Raw genomic sequence first — 19,508 nt, 5'->3', positions numbered from 1 at the left:
CTAATCAGTTTTAATGGAATTAGCCACTCATATTCTTCCTCCTACAGATCTTTAATGTACAGTTACTATTAAGGAGACAATTAAAAATGAATGACTTGGGCTTCCCTGGTGGCGCAGTGGTTAAGAATCCGCCTGCCAATGCAGGGGACACAGGTTCGAGACCTGGTCCGGGAAGATCCCACGTGCCACGGAGCAACTAAGCCCGTGCGTCACAACTACTGAGCCTGCACTCTAGAGCCCGCGAGCCACAACTACTGAAGCCCACACGCCTAGAGCCCGTGCTCCGCAACAAGAGAAGCCACCACAATGAGAAGCCCACGCACCACGATAAAGAGTAGCCCCCGCTCACCACAACTAGAGAAAGCCCGTGCACAGCAACGAAGACCCAACACAGCCAAAAATTAAAAAATAAAATAAATTGATTAAAAAAAAAAGAATGACTTTTCTAGTAAGAAAATATTACTCTATAAACATAATCTAAGTCCTCAAAGATAAACTTAATGCCAATCCAGGAAGGATGGTGTGCTGTAGTGCTTGTGAGTCACGGAGGGAACAAAGAGACAGAGAAAGATGCGCTAAGACTCAGAGACAAAGAGAGAGCTGAGAAAGCTCTGAAGAGTCTTCATTTCCCAGATGGAAGTGAATTTGGAAGAATTTATTCAGACAAGCCCCATCAACTGAATGGGAGAACTACTGTGATTAATAAGTGATGGAGCTGTATAAACAAGAAGAAAAATATTTCCCAGTTCTAGACACTGAATATTTATCAGAGTACTGAAGCCCATGCTCACAGATAAATTAATGAGGGGCACATGTCCCCGAATAGTTCCCAAGTCAGAAGTGTTATATTTATTTGAAAGTTTGCCTAGTTGCCTAGCAGAAGAAACAGATTCAAGAAAAATTATATTCTTATGAATGTTAAAAACTAACATAAATGCCAAGTAGCTTTGGTAGATGTCTAATAGCTACTGGAGAAGGAAACAGGAAGAACAGCAGCACCAAAAATAGATCTCAAGAAGATCCAAAAACTGTGTGAACCCTCCCAATACACACCTTTGGTCAGAGATGTCTGCAAATAACAAAACCAGCAGGTTTGAATTTCACTTCCTCTTTCTCCCAGTATATCAAAATGTTTTATGAAATAAATACTGTACACTGCATAAATGTGCTAGGGCTAGGCTTGAATGAAGTCTAAAAGTGGTCCACCTTTTTGAACCTGGGCCCAGCAAACAACTACACAGCTAGCATCCTCAGTGGAGAGCTCCACTGAGTTGTTTGTCTACCAAATGCTAACACTCCCACAAAGGGATAGGAAGCCCAGGAGACTTTAAAATAGATATGGCTTGTCAAAGGCTGCCAGGGATGGGTCAGACCACAGTCATTCACTTGTCCCATTCTGCACAAGTTCATTTACACCCACAGAGAGAGATGCCCAGGCTCCCAGTCTAAGAGCTCCTCTCTACATTGTAGTCTCTCTTCCTGTAGAGAAGAAGTGGGACGGAAGGAGATTCAGCAAACTGAAAGGTCCGTGCAAGGCTAAAAATAACGGACAACACATTTACAAAATCCAATTTCCAGGACTGTAATACACCAACATTCTCTAACAAGGGATCTGATCTAAATACTTACATACACACACACTAATGAATGCAAAGAAGCAGGCATTTTATTCAGCCACATCAGAGAGTGGCTTCAAGGACACTTGTTAACCCGTCACATTTATAGAGATCTGTGATTTAATTAGAGACTGAAGAAAAAAACAGAGGTACATAAGCAACAGTCCCTCAATTCTCCAACTCCACGAAAATCCTAGAGAAAGCCCCAGAGCACATTGCCAGATAGAGGACTAAGGCTAGGAGGGATACACACGAGAAAAGTATGGAGACGTCAACAGGCGCTGGCTTTTTATTCCCTCTTTAGGAAAATTCCCAAGGGGCCTGCACAGTCCCGGGACCTAATGGTAAGATCGGTCTGTCCCCACCCTGAACGTCCCCGTGGGAATCAACTCCCTCTTATCTTGCTCTGGGTGAATTTAAACATCCTTGTTGTCGGCTCCCTCCCTAGGTGTTCCCAGCTCAGGCACACCCTCAGGACTAGGCTGTGTACCAACTGGGCTCTGGGGAATATGGAGATGAATAAGTAACACAGAGCTGGGCAGTCACCCCCGTGCACACCCCTTTGTGTCAGACTTCCTTCTTCTATGACGTAAGGAATTATTTTAGCTCGCGCTGCCAATTTCGAAACTTCTCAATTCAGAGGAATTCAAGTTGTCCTATGCTCTAAGAAATACTGACATCACACAAGGAACCAATGCCCACCAAATTAAAGTTGGATCCATTGTTGTAACTTTTCCTTTAGAAATATCCTACAGGTTTAAGGCATTTCTCATACGATCTGGGACGAAAGATGGACAGCAAAAGCAAATATTTCAAGCTGAGAGAGAAACCTGAACACAACAGAGAATGATTTAAAACATGCTTTCCCCGTCTTCCTCACTTGGCACATGGCAATTTGATTAGACATATATACACCTATAAATGAGCTGGAAAATGAGCACACTGATCATCGCTAACAGTTTCTCTTGCGCACTGTGATCCCTCCCTCTCCCTCCCGCCCCCCACCCCACCCCCACCTAGGGCCTCCCATGTTCAGGCGACTGCTGATCTGCTTTTTTGTCACTTTTTGTCCGTGTTGTTGAGTGTGCCAAGAGTTCATTCCTTTTTATTGCTGGGTAGTATTCCACTGCATGAATATATCGCGTTTTGTTTAACCATGCATCTGCTGATAGACATTTGGACTGTTTCCACATTTTTTGCTTATCTTGACTGAAAACATTGGTATAAACATTCTTGTGTGGATATATCCTTTTATTTATCTTGGGTAAACACGTGGGACTGGAATGGCTGGGCTGTACTATTTTACATGCTCATCTCTAATGCAGGAGAGTTCCAGTTGCTCTACCTCCGTGTCAACACTTTTAGCTGTTCTAGTACACATGTAATGGTACCTCATTATGGATTAAATCTGCATTCTCCTAATGATGCTGATCATCTTCTCAAGAGCGTATTTGCAATTCACATACCTTATTTGCTGAGGTGACTAATTCAAATCTTGTATCCAATTTTAACTGAATTGAGTTCCTCACATATTCTGAATACAAGTCCTTTGTCAAATGTGTAACTTGCAAATATTTTCTCCCAGTCTGGCTTGCTTTTTCATTTTCTTGACAGTATTTTGGGAAAGCAAAAGTTTCGATTTTAATGAAGTCCAAATATCTGATTTATCTTTTACAATGAGTGTTTTTTGTGTTGTATTTAAGAACTCTCTGACAAACTCAAGGTCACTATAATTTTCTCCTATGTTTTCTGCTCTAAGTTTCATAGGTTTAATTCTTACATTTAGGCCTATGATTAATTTCAAGTTAATTTTTGTACACAGCAAGAAACAAGTAGAGGTTCAGGAGGTTTTTGTTTTTGTTTTTTGACAAGTGGCTATCTAAATTATTCCAGAACTTTTTGTTAAAAAGATTATCCATTGGGACTTCCCTGGTAGCACAGTGGTTAAGAATCCGCCTGCCAATGCAGGGGACATGGGTTCGAGCCCTGGTCCGGGAAGATCCCCCATGCCGCAGAGCAACTAAGCCTGTGAGCCACAACTACTGAGCCTGCGTTCTGGAGCCCGTGAGCCACAACTACGGAGCCCGTGTACTGCAACTACTGAAGCCCGCGTGGCCTAGAGCCTGTGCTCCGCAACAAGAGAAGCCACTGCACTGAGTAGCCCGCACACCCCAACGAAGTAGCCCCCGCTCGCCACAACTAGAGAAAGCCCATGGGCAGCCACGAAGATCTGACACAGCCAAAAATTTAAAATATAAATAAATAAATAAATTTTTTTTTTTTTAAAAAGATTCTCCATTCCCATTGGAGTGCTTTAGCACCTGTATCAAAATTCTACTGACCATAGCTGGATGGGCCACTTTCTTGGTTCTTCCCATTCCACTCATCTATTTGTCTATCTTCAACCAATATCACAGTATCCTGATTACTGAATCTTTATAATTAGTCTTGAAATCAGGTAAAATAAGTCCTCTCCTGCGAAGAATGACAGCTTTACTTCTTCCACTGCAATCAGGGTGTCTTTTATTTCTTTTTCTTGCCTTGCTGCACAAGCTAGAACCTTCCACACAATAATGAACAGAACTAGGGAAAGCAGACATCCTTTCCATTTTCCTAATCTTAGGGGAGTAGCATTCAGTTTTTCACCATTAAGAGCAACAAATTGGCAGAGGGAACTATATTCAATAGTTCCAACCAATAATGGAAAAGAATCTGAAAAAGAATATATATATATATATATATATATATATATATATGTATATATATATATATATATATATATATATATATAAATAAACATTCTGGGGGACTTCCCTGGTGGTGCAGTGGTTAAGAATCTGCCTGCCAATGCAGGAAACACGGGTTCAATCCCTGGTCCTGGAAGATCCCACATGCCACAGAGCAACTAAGCCTGTGCGCCACAACTACTGAGCTTCCCTGGTGGCGCACTAGAGCCCGTGAGCCATAACTGCTGAGCCCACGTGCTGCAACTGCTGAAGCCCGCGTACCTAGAGCCTGTGCTCTTCAACAAGAGAAGGTACCACAATAAGAAGCCCGCACACTGCAACAAAGAGTAGCCTCCACTCACCGCAACCAGAGAAAGCCCACGTGCAGCAACAAAGACCCAACGCAGCCAAAAATAAATAAATAAAAATTTTTAAATGGTTAAAAACATTCTGGATTTGGTGTCAGGGGTGAGGGTAATGCTGGCTTCATAGACTGAGCTGAAGAATTCTTTCCTCTACTTTTCTGGAATAATTTGGATAAAATTGGTATCATTTCATCCCTAAACATCTGGTCGAATTCCCCAGTGAAGACTTCTGGATCTGGAGTCTTGCTTTTTCTGGTTTTTGTTTGTTTATTTGTTTTTTGTTTTGTATGTGTGTGGGGGAGAGTGTTTAACTATAAGTTCAATTTCTTTACTAGAGTTAGGGCTATCCTATTCCATTATCTAGTTATTCTTGAGTAAGCCTTCGTGGTTTGACTTTTTAAAAATTTGTCCATTTCATTTAAGTTTTCATATAGTTGACATACAGTTGTTCACAATATTTCCTTGTTATCCTTTTAATATCAATAAAAAACTGTAGTGATGTCACCTCTTTCATTCCTGATATTGGTAACATACCTCTTCTTTTTCTTTTTCTTCTGTTTTGTAAATAAGTTCATTTGCATCTTTTTTTTAATTCCACATATAAGTGATATTGTATGATATTTGTCTTTGTCTGGCTTACTTCACTTAGTATGATAATCTCTAGGTCCATCCATGTTGCTGCAAATGGCATTATTTCATTCTTTTTTATGGCTGAGTAATATTCCATTGTATATATATACCACATCTTCTTTAGCCATTCATCTGTTGATGGACATTTAAGTTGCTTCTATGTCTTGGCTATTGTAAACAGTGCCGCAATGAACACTGGGGTGCATATATCTTTTTGAATTATGGTTTTCTCTGGATATATGCCCAGGAGTGGGATTGCAGGATCATATGGTAACTCTATTTTCAGTTTTTTAAAGAACCTCCATACTATTCTCCATAGTGGTTCTACCAATTTACATTCCCACCAATAGTGCAGGAGGGTTCCTTTTTCTCCACACTCTCTCCAGAATTTATTATTTGTAGACTTTTTGACCAGAGTGAGGTGATACCTCATTGTAGTCGATTTGCATTTCCCTAACAATTATCAGTGTTGAGCATTTTTTCATATGCCTGTTGGCCTGTAGCCTTGATCTGCATTTCTCTAACAATTATCAATGTTGAGCATTTTTTCATATGCCTGTTGGTCATCTGTATGCCTTCTTTGGAGAAATGTCTATTTAGATCTTCTGCCCATTTTTTAATTGGGTTGTTTGGTTTTTTTGATATTGAGTTCTATGAGCTGTGTGTATATTTTGGAAATTAATCCCTTTCAGTCTGCATTGTTTGCAAATATTTTCTCCCATTCTGTAGGTTGCCTTTTGGTTTTGTTTATGGTTTCCTTCACTGTGCAAAAGCTTTTATGATTAATTAGGTCCCATTTGTTTATTTTTGTTTTCACTTCCATTACTCTAGGAGACGAACTTCTACCTTTTCTTGATCAGTCTGATTAGAAGATTACCAATTTTATTTTTTATTTATTTTTTTCACATAAAAACGTTTATTATAATAACGTTTTATATTTTATAACTTTGTTTGGATTTATTATGTCTTTTTTCTCATAAAAAACTGAGGGAGGAGTTTTTATCTTTATTTTAAAGATAAGAATATTAAAGAAAGTGTTTAAATTATTTTGTCCTATGTCACAAGTTGGTTTATACAGGACCAATATACAAAACTAGAGGATCAGATTATTCATTGTCTTTTTACTGCCCCGTATTTCCTCCCAACAATAGTTAGCAAAGAATACAAGATTTGATCTTTATGAGTCATTCATCCTTTTTTTTTTTAAACACCTTTATTAGAGTATAACTGCTTTACAATGGTGTGTTAGTTTCTGCTTTATAACAAAGTGAATCAGCTATACATATACACATATCCCCATATCTCCTCCCTCTTTCGTTTCCCTCCCATCCTCCCTATTTCACCCCTCTAGGTGGTCACAAAGCACCGAGCTGATCTCCCTGTGCTATGCGGCTGCTTCCTACTAGCTATCTATTTTACATTTGGTAGTGTATATATGTCCATGCCACTCTCTCACTTCATCCCAGCTTACCCTTCCCGCTTCCTCCAATTTTATTAAACAACTCAAAGAACCAGGTTTCGGTTTCATTCTCTACTGTTTTTCTGTTTATGGTTTCATTTATATCTGTTCTTATCATTGTTTCTCTTACTAATTTTAGGATTAATTTTTGCTTATTTTTTCTATTTTCTTACTGTGGAAACTGAGGTCACTGATTTGAGGCTTTTCTTTTTTCTTAATATAGGCATTTAAGTCTATACACTTCCTTCTAAGTACTGCTTTAGCTGCATTCCACAAATTCTGGTATGTTGTGGTTTCAGGTTCACTAACCGTTTCTCTCCAGTGTTTAATCTACTGTTAATTCCATCCAGTGTACTTTTCATCTCTAGAAGTTCAATTTGGCTATATGTGGGTACATACTTATATATACATACATATACACTCATATGCATATATCTTCCATGTCACTCCTTAATATGCCTTTTTTTACCTTCATGAATATATGAGACAATTATAATAGCTGCTTAAGTGTCCCTGTCAACTAATTCTATCATCTGTATCACTTCTGTGTCAGTTTTATTTTATCATCTTCTCTTATGGGTCTTATTTTTCTGCTTCTTTGCACACCTGGTAATTTTTGTTTGGATGCTAGTCATTAGGAGTTTTACCTTGTTGAGTGCTGGATATTTTTGTATTTATATGAATCTTATGGAGTTTTGTTCTGGGACACAATTAAGTTAGTTGAAAACAGTTGGTTCTTACCAGGCTTGCTTTCTGGGATTTGTCATATAAGGCCAGAGCAGCCTAAGTCTAGATTTATAATAGCAATATTAGCAAGCAGTACTCTAACTGACATCCTCTAAATTATAAGATTCTCCAGTCTGGCTGGTAGGAGCATGAAATTTGCCTGGCACCCTGTGTGAGCTTCAAGGTTTATTTCTTCTGCTCCTTTTCAGTGTTTTTAACCCCCAGCCTCACATAGTTTCTTCTTCACATAAGTGACTGATCAGCACTCAGCTGAAGGCTCAATGATAACTCCTTGCACGTGTCCAGGACTCTCTGAGCAGCCCTTTTCTCTCCAGCACTCTACTCTGTACACTCAAACTGCTTAGCTTCAATGGACTCCCAGCTCTGTCTCCTGAACTCACCATGCGTACCAGGCTCTGCCTGGGTTCCTCCTCCCTACAACTTAATCCTGGAACTCTTTCTCACCATCAGTAAGATGGTACGTTTGTAGGGTTGTTTTAATCTGTTTCCTTTCTCTCAAGGAGCACATCTGTTGTGGGGTTTTGTGTCTTGTGCTGCCTGATGCCCAATGTCTGAAAGCTGTTTCATATATTTCATCTGATTTTTAGTTGTTTCTTCTTTTAGGTTAAAGAGTAAATGCAGTCGCTCTTAATCCATCTTGGCTGGAACCAAGTGCCAAATATTTAAATTTAATTCTTTCTCATACATACCGTTCACTTTTATAGATTATAAAAGTATGTTTAACATAATTAAAGATTTTCTTTAAAGTGTGGGTTCTCAATATATTCCTATATTCAGAAATTCAGAGAAACCCTGTGGGACCAGTGGACTAGAAGAGCTATCTGCTCTTGTCCAAAAATAGCTCCAAACTTCAGTATTATCATAGTTCTTTGGCTCTTCTTTTCCAATTATTGACAGTAATGAGTATATAAACAACTTCTAATTTACTGCCTTACTTTACATTCAATCCTAAAACAATAGGCCTAAAGTTAGCTCTCTACCCTCTTTCAAAGTAAAGGACTAAACTTTGTGGTCTTTTCCTCCACTCAGAGATCCTTCTTGACTTGCATATTTATATATTAATCTAAATAGTTCAGTCTTCTGAACAATTCACTTCTGGTTAAGCTGGGTGTCACTATACTACCTTTCAAAAACAAGTGTAAAAAGAATAATGCATAGTTCATTAATCTCTGTACACTGTCGCAAATATTAGAACTTCAACCTTAACGGATATAACTAAGATGACTGGATAGAGCTACTCTGATAGAAAAATCCTGAGAATTCTAAAATAACCTCCTTTGTTGACTCAAGTGAGAGTAGGACAGATTGTTGTAACAGTTGCTTCAGACAGAGTGGTTCTAGAAGTATGGTCCCAAGACCAGTAGTACCAGAATCACCTGGAAACTTATTAGAAATGCAAATTCTCAGGCCCCACCCTAGAAGTACAGAATTGGCATCTCTGAGGATGAAGCCCAGTAATCTGTATTTTAACAAGCCCTATATATATAAACAGCAGTCTGGATCAAAGAACAGAGATCGTTGTGATGATCAGAAAAACCCCTCCATTTTTAAAAATAAGAGTTTGGGTTTTTGCTCGTTTCTTTTCTTTTTCTTCTCTCTTCTCCTTCTCTTCTCTTCTGTAGTTTAAAGCCTAAACTTGGTGGGAGGGAGACGCGAGAGGGAGGGGATATGGGGATATATGTATACGTATAGCTGATTCACTTTGTTATACAGCAGAAACTAACACAACATTGTAAAGCAATCATACTGCAAGAAAGATGTTAAAAAAAAAAAAAAAGACTAAACTTAAATGTTATTCCTCAAGATGAGAGAATTTCAGCTTTGAGGGGGAGTGAAGAATATAATAAAACATCACTTCTTTGGATCTTACTAACTTAGAATTTTGACTAGGAGCTTTTGAAATTAAGTCTACTCATGTTTTATCTATCATAAGGGAATTTTATTAAATAAATGAATAAACATGATTAGAAGAGATTTATTTAAAGAAAACTAACTATAGTCCATTCTGCTATAATACGTTTCATTAATACTAATTAATTCATTTATGATCATAAATAGGGGAATGAAGTCACTATAATATGCATAGTATTGGTCCATAAGGATTTACTCTAGGCAAGGGGAGCCAGAATATTGGGAGTGGAATTATAACTTTCAAAAACAAAGGAAAAAAGCCGATGGTAAATGCAGTCTCAATGTCCACAAGCCAACATTTCTACTCTTATGTTATTGTGCATTTTTAATATTCCCTAATATTGTGTCTGTAACTTCCAGACACAATAAGTTACTTGCCTAGGCTGTCCAGGTTATCTCCTGAGGTATCCATTATTATTTTTGTTAGTATTTTGGTTATAAAGATGCTTGGACTTAGAGTCCTGCCGCTCTCCAACTCTATTTTCCCATAAACACTTTTATTTTTAATTTTCAACTTTGGAGAACATGAGAAGTTTTGGGAACATATATAGTAGCAGAAACACCTGCTTTAACTAGAAGACCACTGAACAACACAGAAATAAGTACAAATTTGGTTGTTGCCAATTACATGTCTTTGCCAAATATATCCTAGTGTCTATCTGTGGTAGTTTGAAAATATGTCCACAAATTTTTTAAAATTCTTCCCTTCAAGGGTGGAGCCCAATCCCATTCCCTTTGCTTGTGGACTGTACTTAGCGACTAGCTTCTAACAAATAGAATGTAGCAGACTCAATGGCTGCTGTAACTTCTGAAACCAGGTCATAAAAGGCAAATAGCTTCCACCTTACCCCCTCTAGGATCACTCCCTCTGAGGAAGCCAGCTGCCATGCGGACACCCTAGGGACCCTATGAAAAGGCCAACAGGTGAGGAACTGAAACTTCCTGCCAACAGCCAAAAGGGAACTGAGGCCTCTTCAGAAGCCAGGTGAGCAAGCCATACTGGAAAGATCCTCCAGTCCCTGTCAAGAATACTGTGCCCCTAGGACATCTTGGCTGCAAACTTCATGATAATCTCTAGCCAGAACTACCCAGCTAAGTCACTCCAGAATTCCTGACTCAGAGAAATTATGAGACATTAAATGTGTGCTGTTTTAAGCCACTGAGTTTTGAGGCAATAACTAATACAACTTTACTCTGTTGGTTTCACTTAATTCTATTTACCTGAACATAGTGAAACATTAATAACCTACATTTCCCTAAAATAATCTACAAAAATATTTACAGGACTTTGTATAACCTAGTGAGGGCCTAGTGTAATCCAAAATAATCAAAAACAATAATAAGAACAGCACATTAAGCAATCACAATTTCAAAAACTTTACAGAATGAAAGTATTCATGATAATGCAGCACCAAAAAGTAAGAAAGTTTGATCAGTACAGAAGAGATAGTGGAAGAATTTACCACGTCCCTGGAGCTGAAAATGCTCAGGAATAAGTGAGAACACTCAACTCTCACCTCACCTTCTCTATCTTTAGAACTTAGATTGATAAAACTATAAAGCATGTTTCTTATTGCATATAAATCCTTAAATCCTTCTTGACTACCTGATGTGTCAGAAAGACTGAATTAAATTATTTGCCCAGGTTCATTTCAAGAGCTGGAAGAAGGATTTAGACGACCCCATAACGAGGTCCAGAGACCTGAGCATTGAACTGGCAGCTGGGAATTTTGTCTCAGAGCTGAAAGTCGAAGCAAGCTCAGCAAGGTGTGCTGGCAGGAGCTTTGAAACAGATTTAAGACTAGTTGCTTTTAGCTGATGGAAATGACAACCAGCTGCTAAATATATCTGGAGACGGTTAATTTACGCATCAGATCAACATATACAAAGTCAACTGCCCAGTAAATCTTGCTTCTTACTGACAGCTACTCCATCTGATTAGGTTTATTTGTATCTCCCAAATTAGTGTAGACCCTTATCCCTGAGAAATGTCATGCCCTGAACCTTTCTCTAATCTCTCAATTCCTGAATACCACCAGAGCTTATAATTCCCCCTATAATACGAGACATGAAAACAGTGCCCGGAAAATGGGCACTACCCCTTCCCGCTCGTACAGATTATGTAAACCCAGGGCCAAAGTAAGTTTTAAAAATCCACCAAAGCAAACTCTAATACAAACTACAGTAAAATTATCCATAAATTTTAAAACTCTGAAAAACCAAATAAAGATAATTACTGTGACTATACATTGTGTGTAATGATATTAAATAACGATAACTTAAACGACATTAAATTAAATTGAAATGCTGAAAGGAAATGCTGCATGAAGACAAGCTACAACGGAGGGCCTCAGATTTTAGCATGCACCAAAACCACGAGGAAGGCCTTGCTATAAACAGACTGCAAGGCTCCACCACCCAGTTTCTGACTCAGTAATTCTGGGTGGAGGCCCGAGATTTTGCTGATGTTGCAGGTCTGAGGACCACAATTTGAGACCCACTGAGTTACAGTATCAGGTTAACAATGCCTTTTTGACCTGGTGGATCATCAGCATTTGATGAACACTGACCAAAAAAGCAGGTGAATCAATGTGGGGAAAAGACGAGAGAGGCAGCTGGGAATGAACTGGAGAGCCGGTGCTGCCTTTTACACTCCCCTCCTCCCTCCTTCCTTCCCGCACCTCCTGTCCTCGCAGGGAACTAGATTCATTGCCTAGGCATCTTTAAAGTTCCCTCCACTCCATCATCAAAATTATCCCTTAGTTATCTGAATGTCTGATGCTCATGTCTCTTCATGGGACATGTATTTAGAGAAGGTATTTTCTTCAAATGTGAGTTTCATTACAATTTTGCATTCACAGAGACTACAACCTTTCCCTGCTTTCTGAGCTTCGTCAGCTCAGTTCCAGAGCACTATATGGCTAGCTGGTGTGGCCTCCCCTCATTAACTTCAGATTTGGCAAAAATACACATTTGAAAAACTTTATCAAATCAACCTGCACCTGTCAGTTCAATGTCTTCACCATCTGTTACTTCCCAGAAACGGCAGTCTCATCTTTCCTGTGCATGACCAGACCATACCTTAAGAGCCTTTTCAACGTCCTCTTGAGTTTTCTTTCTCATTTGATGAGCACTTTTTTCCTTGGCTAGAACAATCACCAAAACAGTTTCACTAACTTTTTGTTGTCGTTTCCATTATAATGAATGGTAGACTTGTTCCGGTCCATACGTTTGTTAAGCTTCTACCACGTTCGACATTCTTAAATTACCTACACCTTCTATTTTCTGGCTAAAAACCATCCCTTCGGTAGACGTCAGAATTTTCATCACCTGCTTTCCCAGCTGCCTTTATTTCCATGGTAGTTCTCCACAGAGAATAATGGCATGAGGCACAAGCATTAAAGCATAAAACACCACTTGTGAGAAGCAGCTGAACGTCGCTGAAATGACGAGGCTGGGCAGCAGGCCTCAGGGTAGGCTCGATTCAAACTTGTGCCCCAGAAAAACTGCAAATTACTATATATCATGAGGTTTTAGAGGCCTCAGGAATCACTAAATCTTAAATCTGAGAATGCCTAAGGGTCAGTATACCCCTATTTACTCTAACTGCTCCCAAAAGAATAAACAACACACTCACTACCTCCTGTAGATACAAATTGGGACTTGTGTCAGAGGTGATGCACACTGCTGTGCATGTGGAAATCAGGATGATGAAGCTAGACAGCTCCACAGCTCCAGCTGAATCAAGTCTTCACTGTGAGATGATTTTATGAGGAGTGCTGGAACGTTCTAGCCAGGCGCACACACACACACATGCAAACACTAGAATAAAAATTCTAAAATCAAGCATGAATAATTTTTGGGTAATCCACACCACTATTCCTCTCTCCTAAGACATAGTAAAAAACAAAACAAAAAAACTATATTTCAGTTTGCTTTGCCTAGAAGAACAGACTTCAGCCAAGGTGACTTGACAAGGTAACAAACAACAATATCTACACAATCACGTAAGATGCAATGCGATTCAAAATTCTTTTCCACAGTGGTTCTCTCTGAGAGATGGGGTTAGAGTTTACTTTCCACTTTATAATACATACTGATAACGTGTAATTTGACTTTTAAAAACAAAAACAAAGATTTCAAGAGCAAAACAATTTCCGAAAAACCTTATTTTCCACTACTCTCTACTGCATTAGATAACATTCATTTGACTACCTACCCTTTTCCCTACAAGGTCGATTACACCACAGATGATGAGTCTAGATTCAGAAGTTCTAACACTGTCCTTAAACTATTTTGTACAAACATAACCTCAGAAATGTCTAAAACTCACCCATTCCGAATAGATGACAATACCTCAACTTATTAGAAATCTCTAAAAAAAAATTATAAAACCTCCCACATTTAGCCCATTCCTATGATTTACTTATAGGAAACTTCAAGATCTTTATTTTAAACTTTCTCAGAATCACACACAAAATCCACTATGTTTCCACTTAAATTTTTTCAATTATTATTTTAAGTACAACTCTATCATCAAAAGTTTAAAAGGGGAGTTAAAAACAAGAATATAAACATAATCCTACTTTCTTCACAGTATTATAAACATTTTGCTGAATTTTGTTTTTTTTAAATTTGCAAATCATTTACATACATATAATCATAACATGCCCAGCATTTTATATCCTGCTTTATTTAGCCTCCTATTGTATCATACACTTTCCCAAGTTCTCAGCCTTTCTATTTAAAAGACTTGCAAGATACTCCATAGAACTATCCTTTGTTTTCTCATTTCTTCATTATTGATAATTGTTTCTGAATTTTCACTCTACGAATTGTTAAATCAAAGTTCATGACTTTTTTTTACAACTCCTAATCCCTCTTCAATATTACCAGTTCTCCCTAGCCAGCAACTATAAATCAGCTATAAATCAAAATAAGCATGTTTCTACTACTGAATACTTTTCCCAAAGAAATGAGTAAGCTTTCCAGACATCCTAAGAACATGTGAAAGAAAAAAATAGCACACTAAGCCATTCAATTAATAAAAATGAACCTATATCCACCACCCACAATGAAAGTAGGTTTCACACTGATACCAGTAGTTGTGTATGAATAATGATTAAAATGATGATTAAAAGAAAATAATGATTAAAAGATTAAATAATGATTAAAAGAAAATAGACTAAAAAGTAAACAAAAAAATCTGTAATTTTCTGGTGAAAACTTTCGTATTTGTACACAAATAGCATTCTAATTTCATCTAGGACTGTTTTTCCTCTCTACTCCCAAACCTGCAAAAGAACAGCTTTTCACTAGCTGGGACTCTCAGGAGCAGCAAAACACCTAGCAATGAAAAAAAAAAAAGCATTTCCAGACAACTACAATGAAAAGGAAATAGCTGTAATTGACTAGCATACATTTTACAGCCCTTGCTATCATAAAAGCTATTAAGTCTTTCAGATCTAAGATACGGGATTTAATTCCTTGGTAACCAAAGAATTTATTCACAAGTAAGTCTTTTGATTTTCAAAGGGATCAAGAACCCCAGAACTTCAGTCTTCCTGGGCTTCAGAGTTCCTCCAACGACCACATCCCTTGGCCTGTAGATTCCAGAGGAGGCCAAACACAGTCTACTACTAGGTGTGGCTCTTTCCAAAGTGCAGGTCCAAAGCCCAGCACAGTATCTGCAATAGCCTAAGTGCTCTACAAGCACCTGCTGCACAGACAAAAACACTCCTATGTTTAGGCCAGAGAAAACAGCCAGTTCTCAACATACACAGCAAATTACAAAAAGTATACAATCAATAGCTATGTGTTTGGGAAAAACAAAGGACAGGAGAGAAACTAGGTGGCTCCAAACCAACTTCCTAGTCTCTAAGAATCTTTAGTTTATATTACAGAGGAAAACATTTGCCTGGAATTATCAGCCAAATATTTCAAGCTTCTTCTCTAGAAACATAAAGTTTTCTTTTTTTTAAGGAAAGGGGGTATTATCAATAGGCAAACAAAAGTCATGCAGCTGAATTAGTTACAGTATACATGCAGTTTTGAAAAAAAACAGCCTCTCATTTTCATCATAAAGTATATTATGAGTATGATGATAAACCAATACACATATAAACATTCAAACAAAGTAGGTCTGACAAAAGGATGCGTAACAGGGATCACACCAGGAAGAATCAGAAATGAGGATAAATGAAGGTTTGTGTTTACAACAGGGATAATGTCCATTTATCATTTTTAGTATCCCTGGAAATTAGAGAGCAAAATCTGCCTCCAAAACTTGCTGACAATAGAAAAGAAGTATTTGCTAGCTCATTCTCCAGACTATAAATAAAGCGGCCAGAAAAACAAAAACTTTTTTTTAAAAATAAATTTATTTTATTTATTTATTTTTGGCTGTGTTGGGTCTTTGTTGCTGTGCGTGGGCTTTCTCTAGTTGCGGCGAGCGGGGGCTACTCTTCATTGTGGTGCATGGGCTCCTCATTGCGGTGGCTTCTCTTGTTGCAGAGCATGGGCTCTAGGCTCATGGGCTTCCGTAGTTGTGGCACGCGGGCTCAGTAGTTGTGGCTCCGGCTCTAGAGTGCAGGCTCAGTAGTTGTGGCACACTTGCTTCGTTGCTACGCAGCCTGTGGGATCTTCCTGGACCAAGGCTCGAACCCGTGTCTCCTGCACTGGCAGGCGGATCTTTAACCACTGCGCCACGAGGAAAGCCCAGAAAAACAAAAACTTTTGAGAAACATGAATTTCCAGGTACTATGGAACCTTATACCAGAAATGTAAAAGTCAGCTTTTCCTTTTCACCACGATTTATAGAAGTAATATATTATTGCAATGGATTTATTTACAATTATATTACAATTCCAGGTCATACTTTTCATTCCTAAATTATCAAACATAAGTTTTAATTTTAGTAGGGCAATAAATTATAAAATGTCATTACTGGGACTTCCCTGGTGGTCCAGGAGTTAAGAATCTGCCTTCCAATGCAGGGGACGTGGTTAGATCCCTAGTCAGGGAACTAAGATCCCACATGCCACAGGGCAACTAAGCCTACGTGTCACAACTACTGAGCCCGCATGCCACAACTAGAGAGGCCGCATGCCACAACTACTGGGCCTGCGTGCCACAACTAGAGAGCCTGCGTGCCACAACTACAGAGCCCACATGCCACAACTAGAGAGAAACCTGTGTGCCACAACAAAGAGCCTGAGCGCCACAACTAAGACCTGATGTGGCCAATAATAAATAAATAAATAAATAAATAATAAAATGTCATTACTCAAAACACCCAGGGGAGTTTGAGAGGAATGACTTAGAACATTTGCTGGAAAAACCTATATTGCACATCCAAAATAATAAAACAAAAGAAAAGCTTCACGGCTACAAAATATATTAAGATAATTTTCAAAATATGAATGAACCAAAATGCTATTTTGCATATACTAGCATATATTACATATGCTGTTTTGGAAGAGACTGGCTGTATGTTCAACAATCCCATTTCACCTTCCTGGACACACAATGATAACTACTTTCTCAGCCTCTCTTGGAATTCAGGTAGAGCCATGCAACTGCTTCTGGCCAAACAAAACGTGGCCTATACCCCCCGCCCGTGCTCCTTCACCGGCTCCCCACCCACTGACCAGCTGGATGAAGATGGTGCAAGAAGAACTCTCTGAGGAGGCTCAAGGGGATGGTGAACCACAAGATGGAAGGAGCCCAGGTCTCTGAGTCCCTGGGCTTGGAGCTGCTTGACTAGAAACATCAGCAATGGACTTGACCATGAGAACAAAAGAAACATGTATTATGTTAAAGCATAAGATCAGTATGTTGGTTCTTGCAGTAGCTAGAATTTCCCTAACACAGTTATATTCAAATCAAAATTTCACCCTAACTGGAATTGAAATAAACTGCTGTCATATCCCGTGAGCAAACCTCTAGAACTGGGTACCCCAATAAGCACAAGTAGGTGGCCAAGCTTCCATCCTTCTTCTGAGATACAAGGGAAAACAGCTGTGATCAGCCATGCTGCCTATCACAGGGAGGGGCATGTGAACGTCATGCTAGTGCACTTCTTACAGTCACCACAATGGCAGCCAGTTATCAAGAAGAGTGACTCTGAGAGGCAGCTTAAAAAGCAGGGAGAGTGGCTCTGAAAACAGCAAATGATCCATCGTTCATTTCAATGAAAATCAGTCTTAGAATCATAAACCGTTAGTTGCCTAGGGCTACCATAACAAACTACCACAAATTGGATGGCTTACAACAACAGAGATTTATTTTCTCACAGTTCTGGAGTCTGAAAGTCTGAAATCAAGGTGTTACTGGGGTTGGTTCCTTCTGGAGGCTTTGAGGGAGCAGGTGCCCTATGCCTCTCTCCTCGCTTCTGGTGGTTGCAGGCAATCCTTGACATTCCCTGGCTTGTGCAATGTAATTCCAATCTTAAACCCCATCTTCACATCACCTTCTCTGCGTATCCTCTTCTTTTAAGCACAAACAGTCATTGGATTTAGGGCCCACTTAATCCAGTTTGACCACATCTTACTAATTAAATCTGCAACAACCCTAAGGTCACATTCTGAGGTTCTGGGTGGACATGGATTTTGGAAGGACACCTACTACACTTTTGATATCTGATCTAAACAAATCTAATTTTCTCTGATTTTATAGTTTTTTAAATTTATAGTACTATCTTTTTCAGTATTATCAGAGTGTATTTTCAATATATTCAGTTTACATATAAAACTCACTTAATCATGAAGTATCACCTAAGATCAAGCAATTCTTGCTAGCAGAGCTCCAAAAGAATGCCAGGCACAATACAGCATTTTGACTTTAAAATTTTAAAGGTAAAAATGCCCCAGCAAACGAAAGTATCATGTCTCTAAGCATTATATGTGGAAATTCAAACTACTGAAAGAGACATGAAGCATTCCATGACTTTTGTCTGTAGTAGGGCAATGGCTTGGCTAAAGTCCAACAATCAGTACATTAGTAGACTGACAGTGTTAGCACTTCACTTCCCTCTGAGTTAAACAAACCTCATTGTTTATTTAACTGTCTTCAAGACACTACAAGAGGACTTAAAACCCATGAAGATTAATCCTGAAGACTATCACAGTCTTACATATTTTTTCAACAATTTTATATATTTTTGCTGCCTACTCACAACTCCAAATAAAGCTGGCATCCATCGATTAAAAAAACCAACTGGGGCTTCCCTGGTGGCGCAGTGGTTGAGAGTCCACCTGCCGATGCAGGGGACGCGGGTTAGTGCCCCGGTCCGGGAGGATCCCACATGCCGTGGAGCAGCTAGGTCCGTGAGCCATGGCCGCTGAGCCTGCATGTCCGGAGCCGGTGCTCCGCAACGGGAGAGGCCACAACAGTGAGAGGCGCGCGTACCGCAAAAAAAAAAAAAAAAAAACAACCACCAACTGGAGCGTGAACTAAAATGCCAACACAGGTACAAATTATGTGTACATTAGTTGTAAAACACTAAACAGAAGATACTTATTTAGCATACACACTCACTTAACCAATGTCCAGGGTAAAAAAATCACCAAAAAATGGTACCTAAGATTCAATTAGTTGTACGATGTGCTGAGAAATGCCAATAAAATTTCTAATCACTTAAATGTATTCAAGGTCATCACTACAAATCTAACATTCTCACTACCTTGTATCAGCAACTGTATACACATAAAAGTAGAAAAGTCATCCTCAATTTCCCTCTCTCCCTCATTATCCTCAGCAAATCTTATCACCTCTGTCCCCTAAATAGAGCTGAACCTAACAGCTGTCATCTTTTGCCGATAGAACAACCAACTCCCAATAAGTTCCCTTGCTTCCACTCTCTCAGTCACTGTGGCAGCCATCCACATCCTCTGCTGTGAGTTGAAATGCATTTCCCAAAAAGATATGTTCAAGTCCTAACCCCTGGTACCTGTGAATGCAACCTTATATGGAAATAGGGTCTTTGCAGATGTGATCAAGTTAAGATAAGGTCATATTGGATTAGAGTGGGTCCTAATGACTAGTGTTCCTTATA

The 19,508-nt window shown here is 39.0% G+C and overlaps 1 protein-coding gene across 1 annotated transcript in view; it reads right to left on the bottom strand.

Moving 5' to 3' along the window:
- The window catches only part of PHLPP1 (PH domain and leucine rich repeat protein phosphatase 1), a 209,958-nt gene that overhangs the window by 107,728 nt on the left and 82,722 nt on the right, over window positions 1-19,508 (bottom strand). The window lies entirely within an intron of this gene.

This window comes from Hyperoodon ampullatus (genome assembly GCF_949752795.1).
Source record: "Hyperoodon ampullatus genome assembly, chromosome: 13".
NCBI classification, from domain to species: Eukaryota; Metazoa; Chordata; class Mammalia; order Artiodactyla; family Ziphiidae; genus Hyperoodon; species Hyperoodon ampullatus.
Note: the sequence above shows the minus strand (reverse complement) of the source record. Positions and strands in the feature narration are given on the sequence as shown.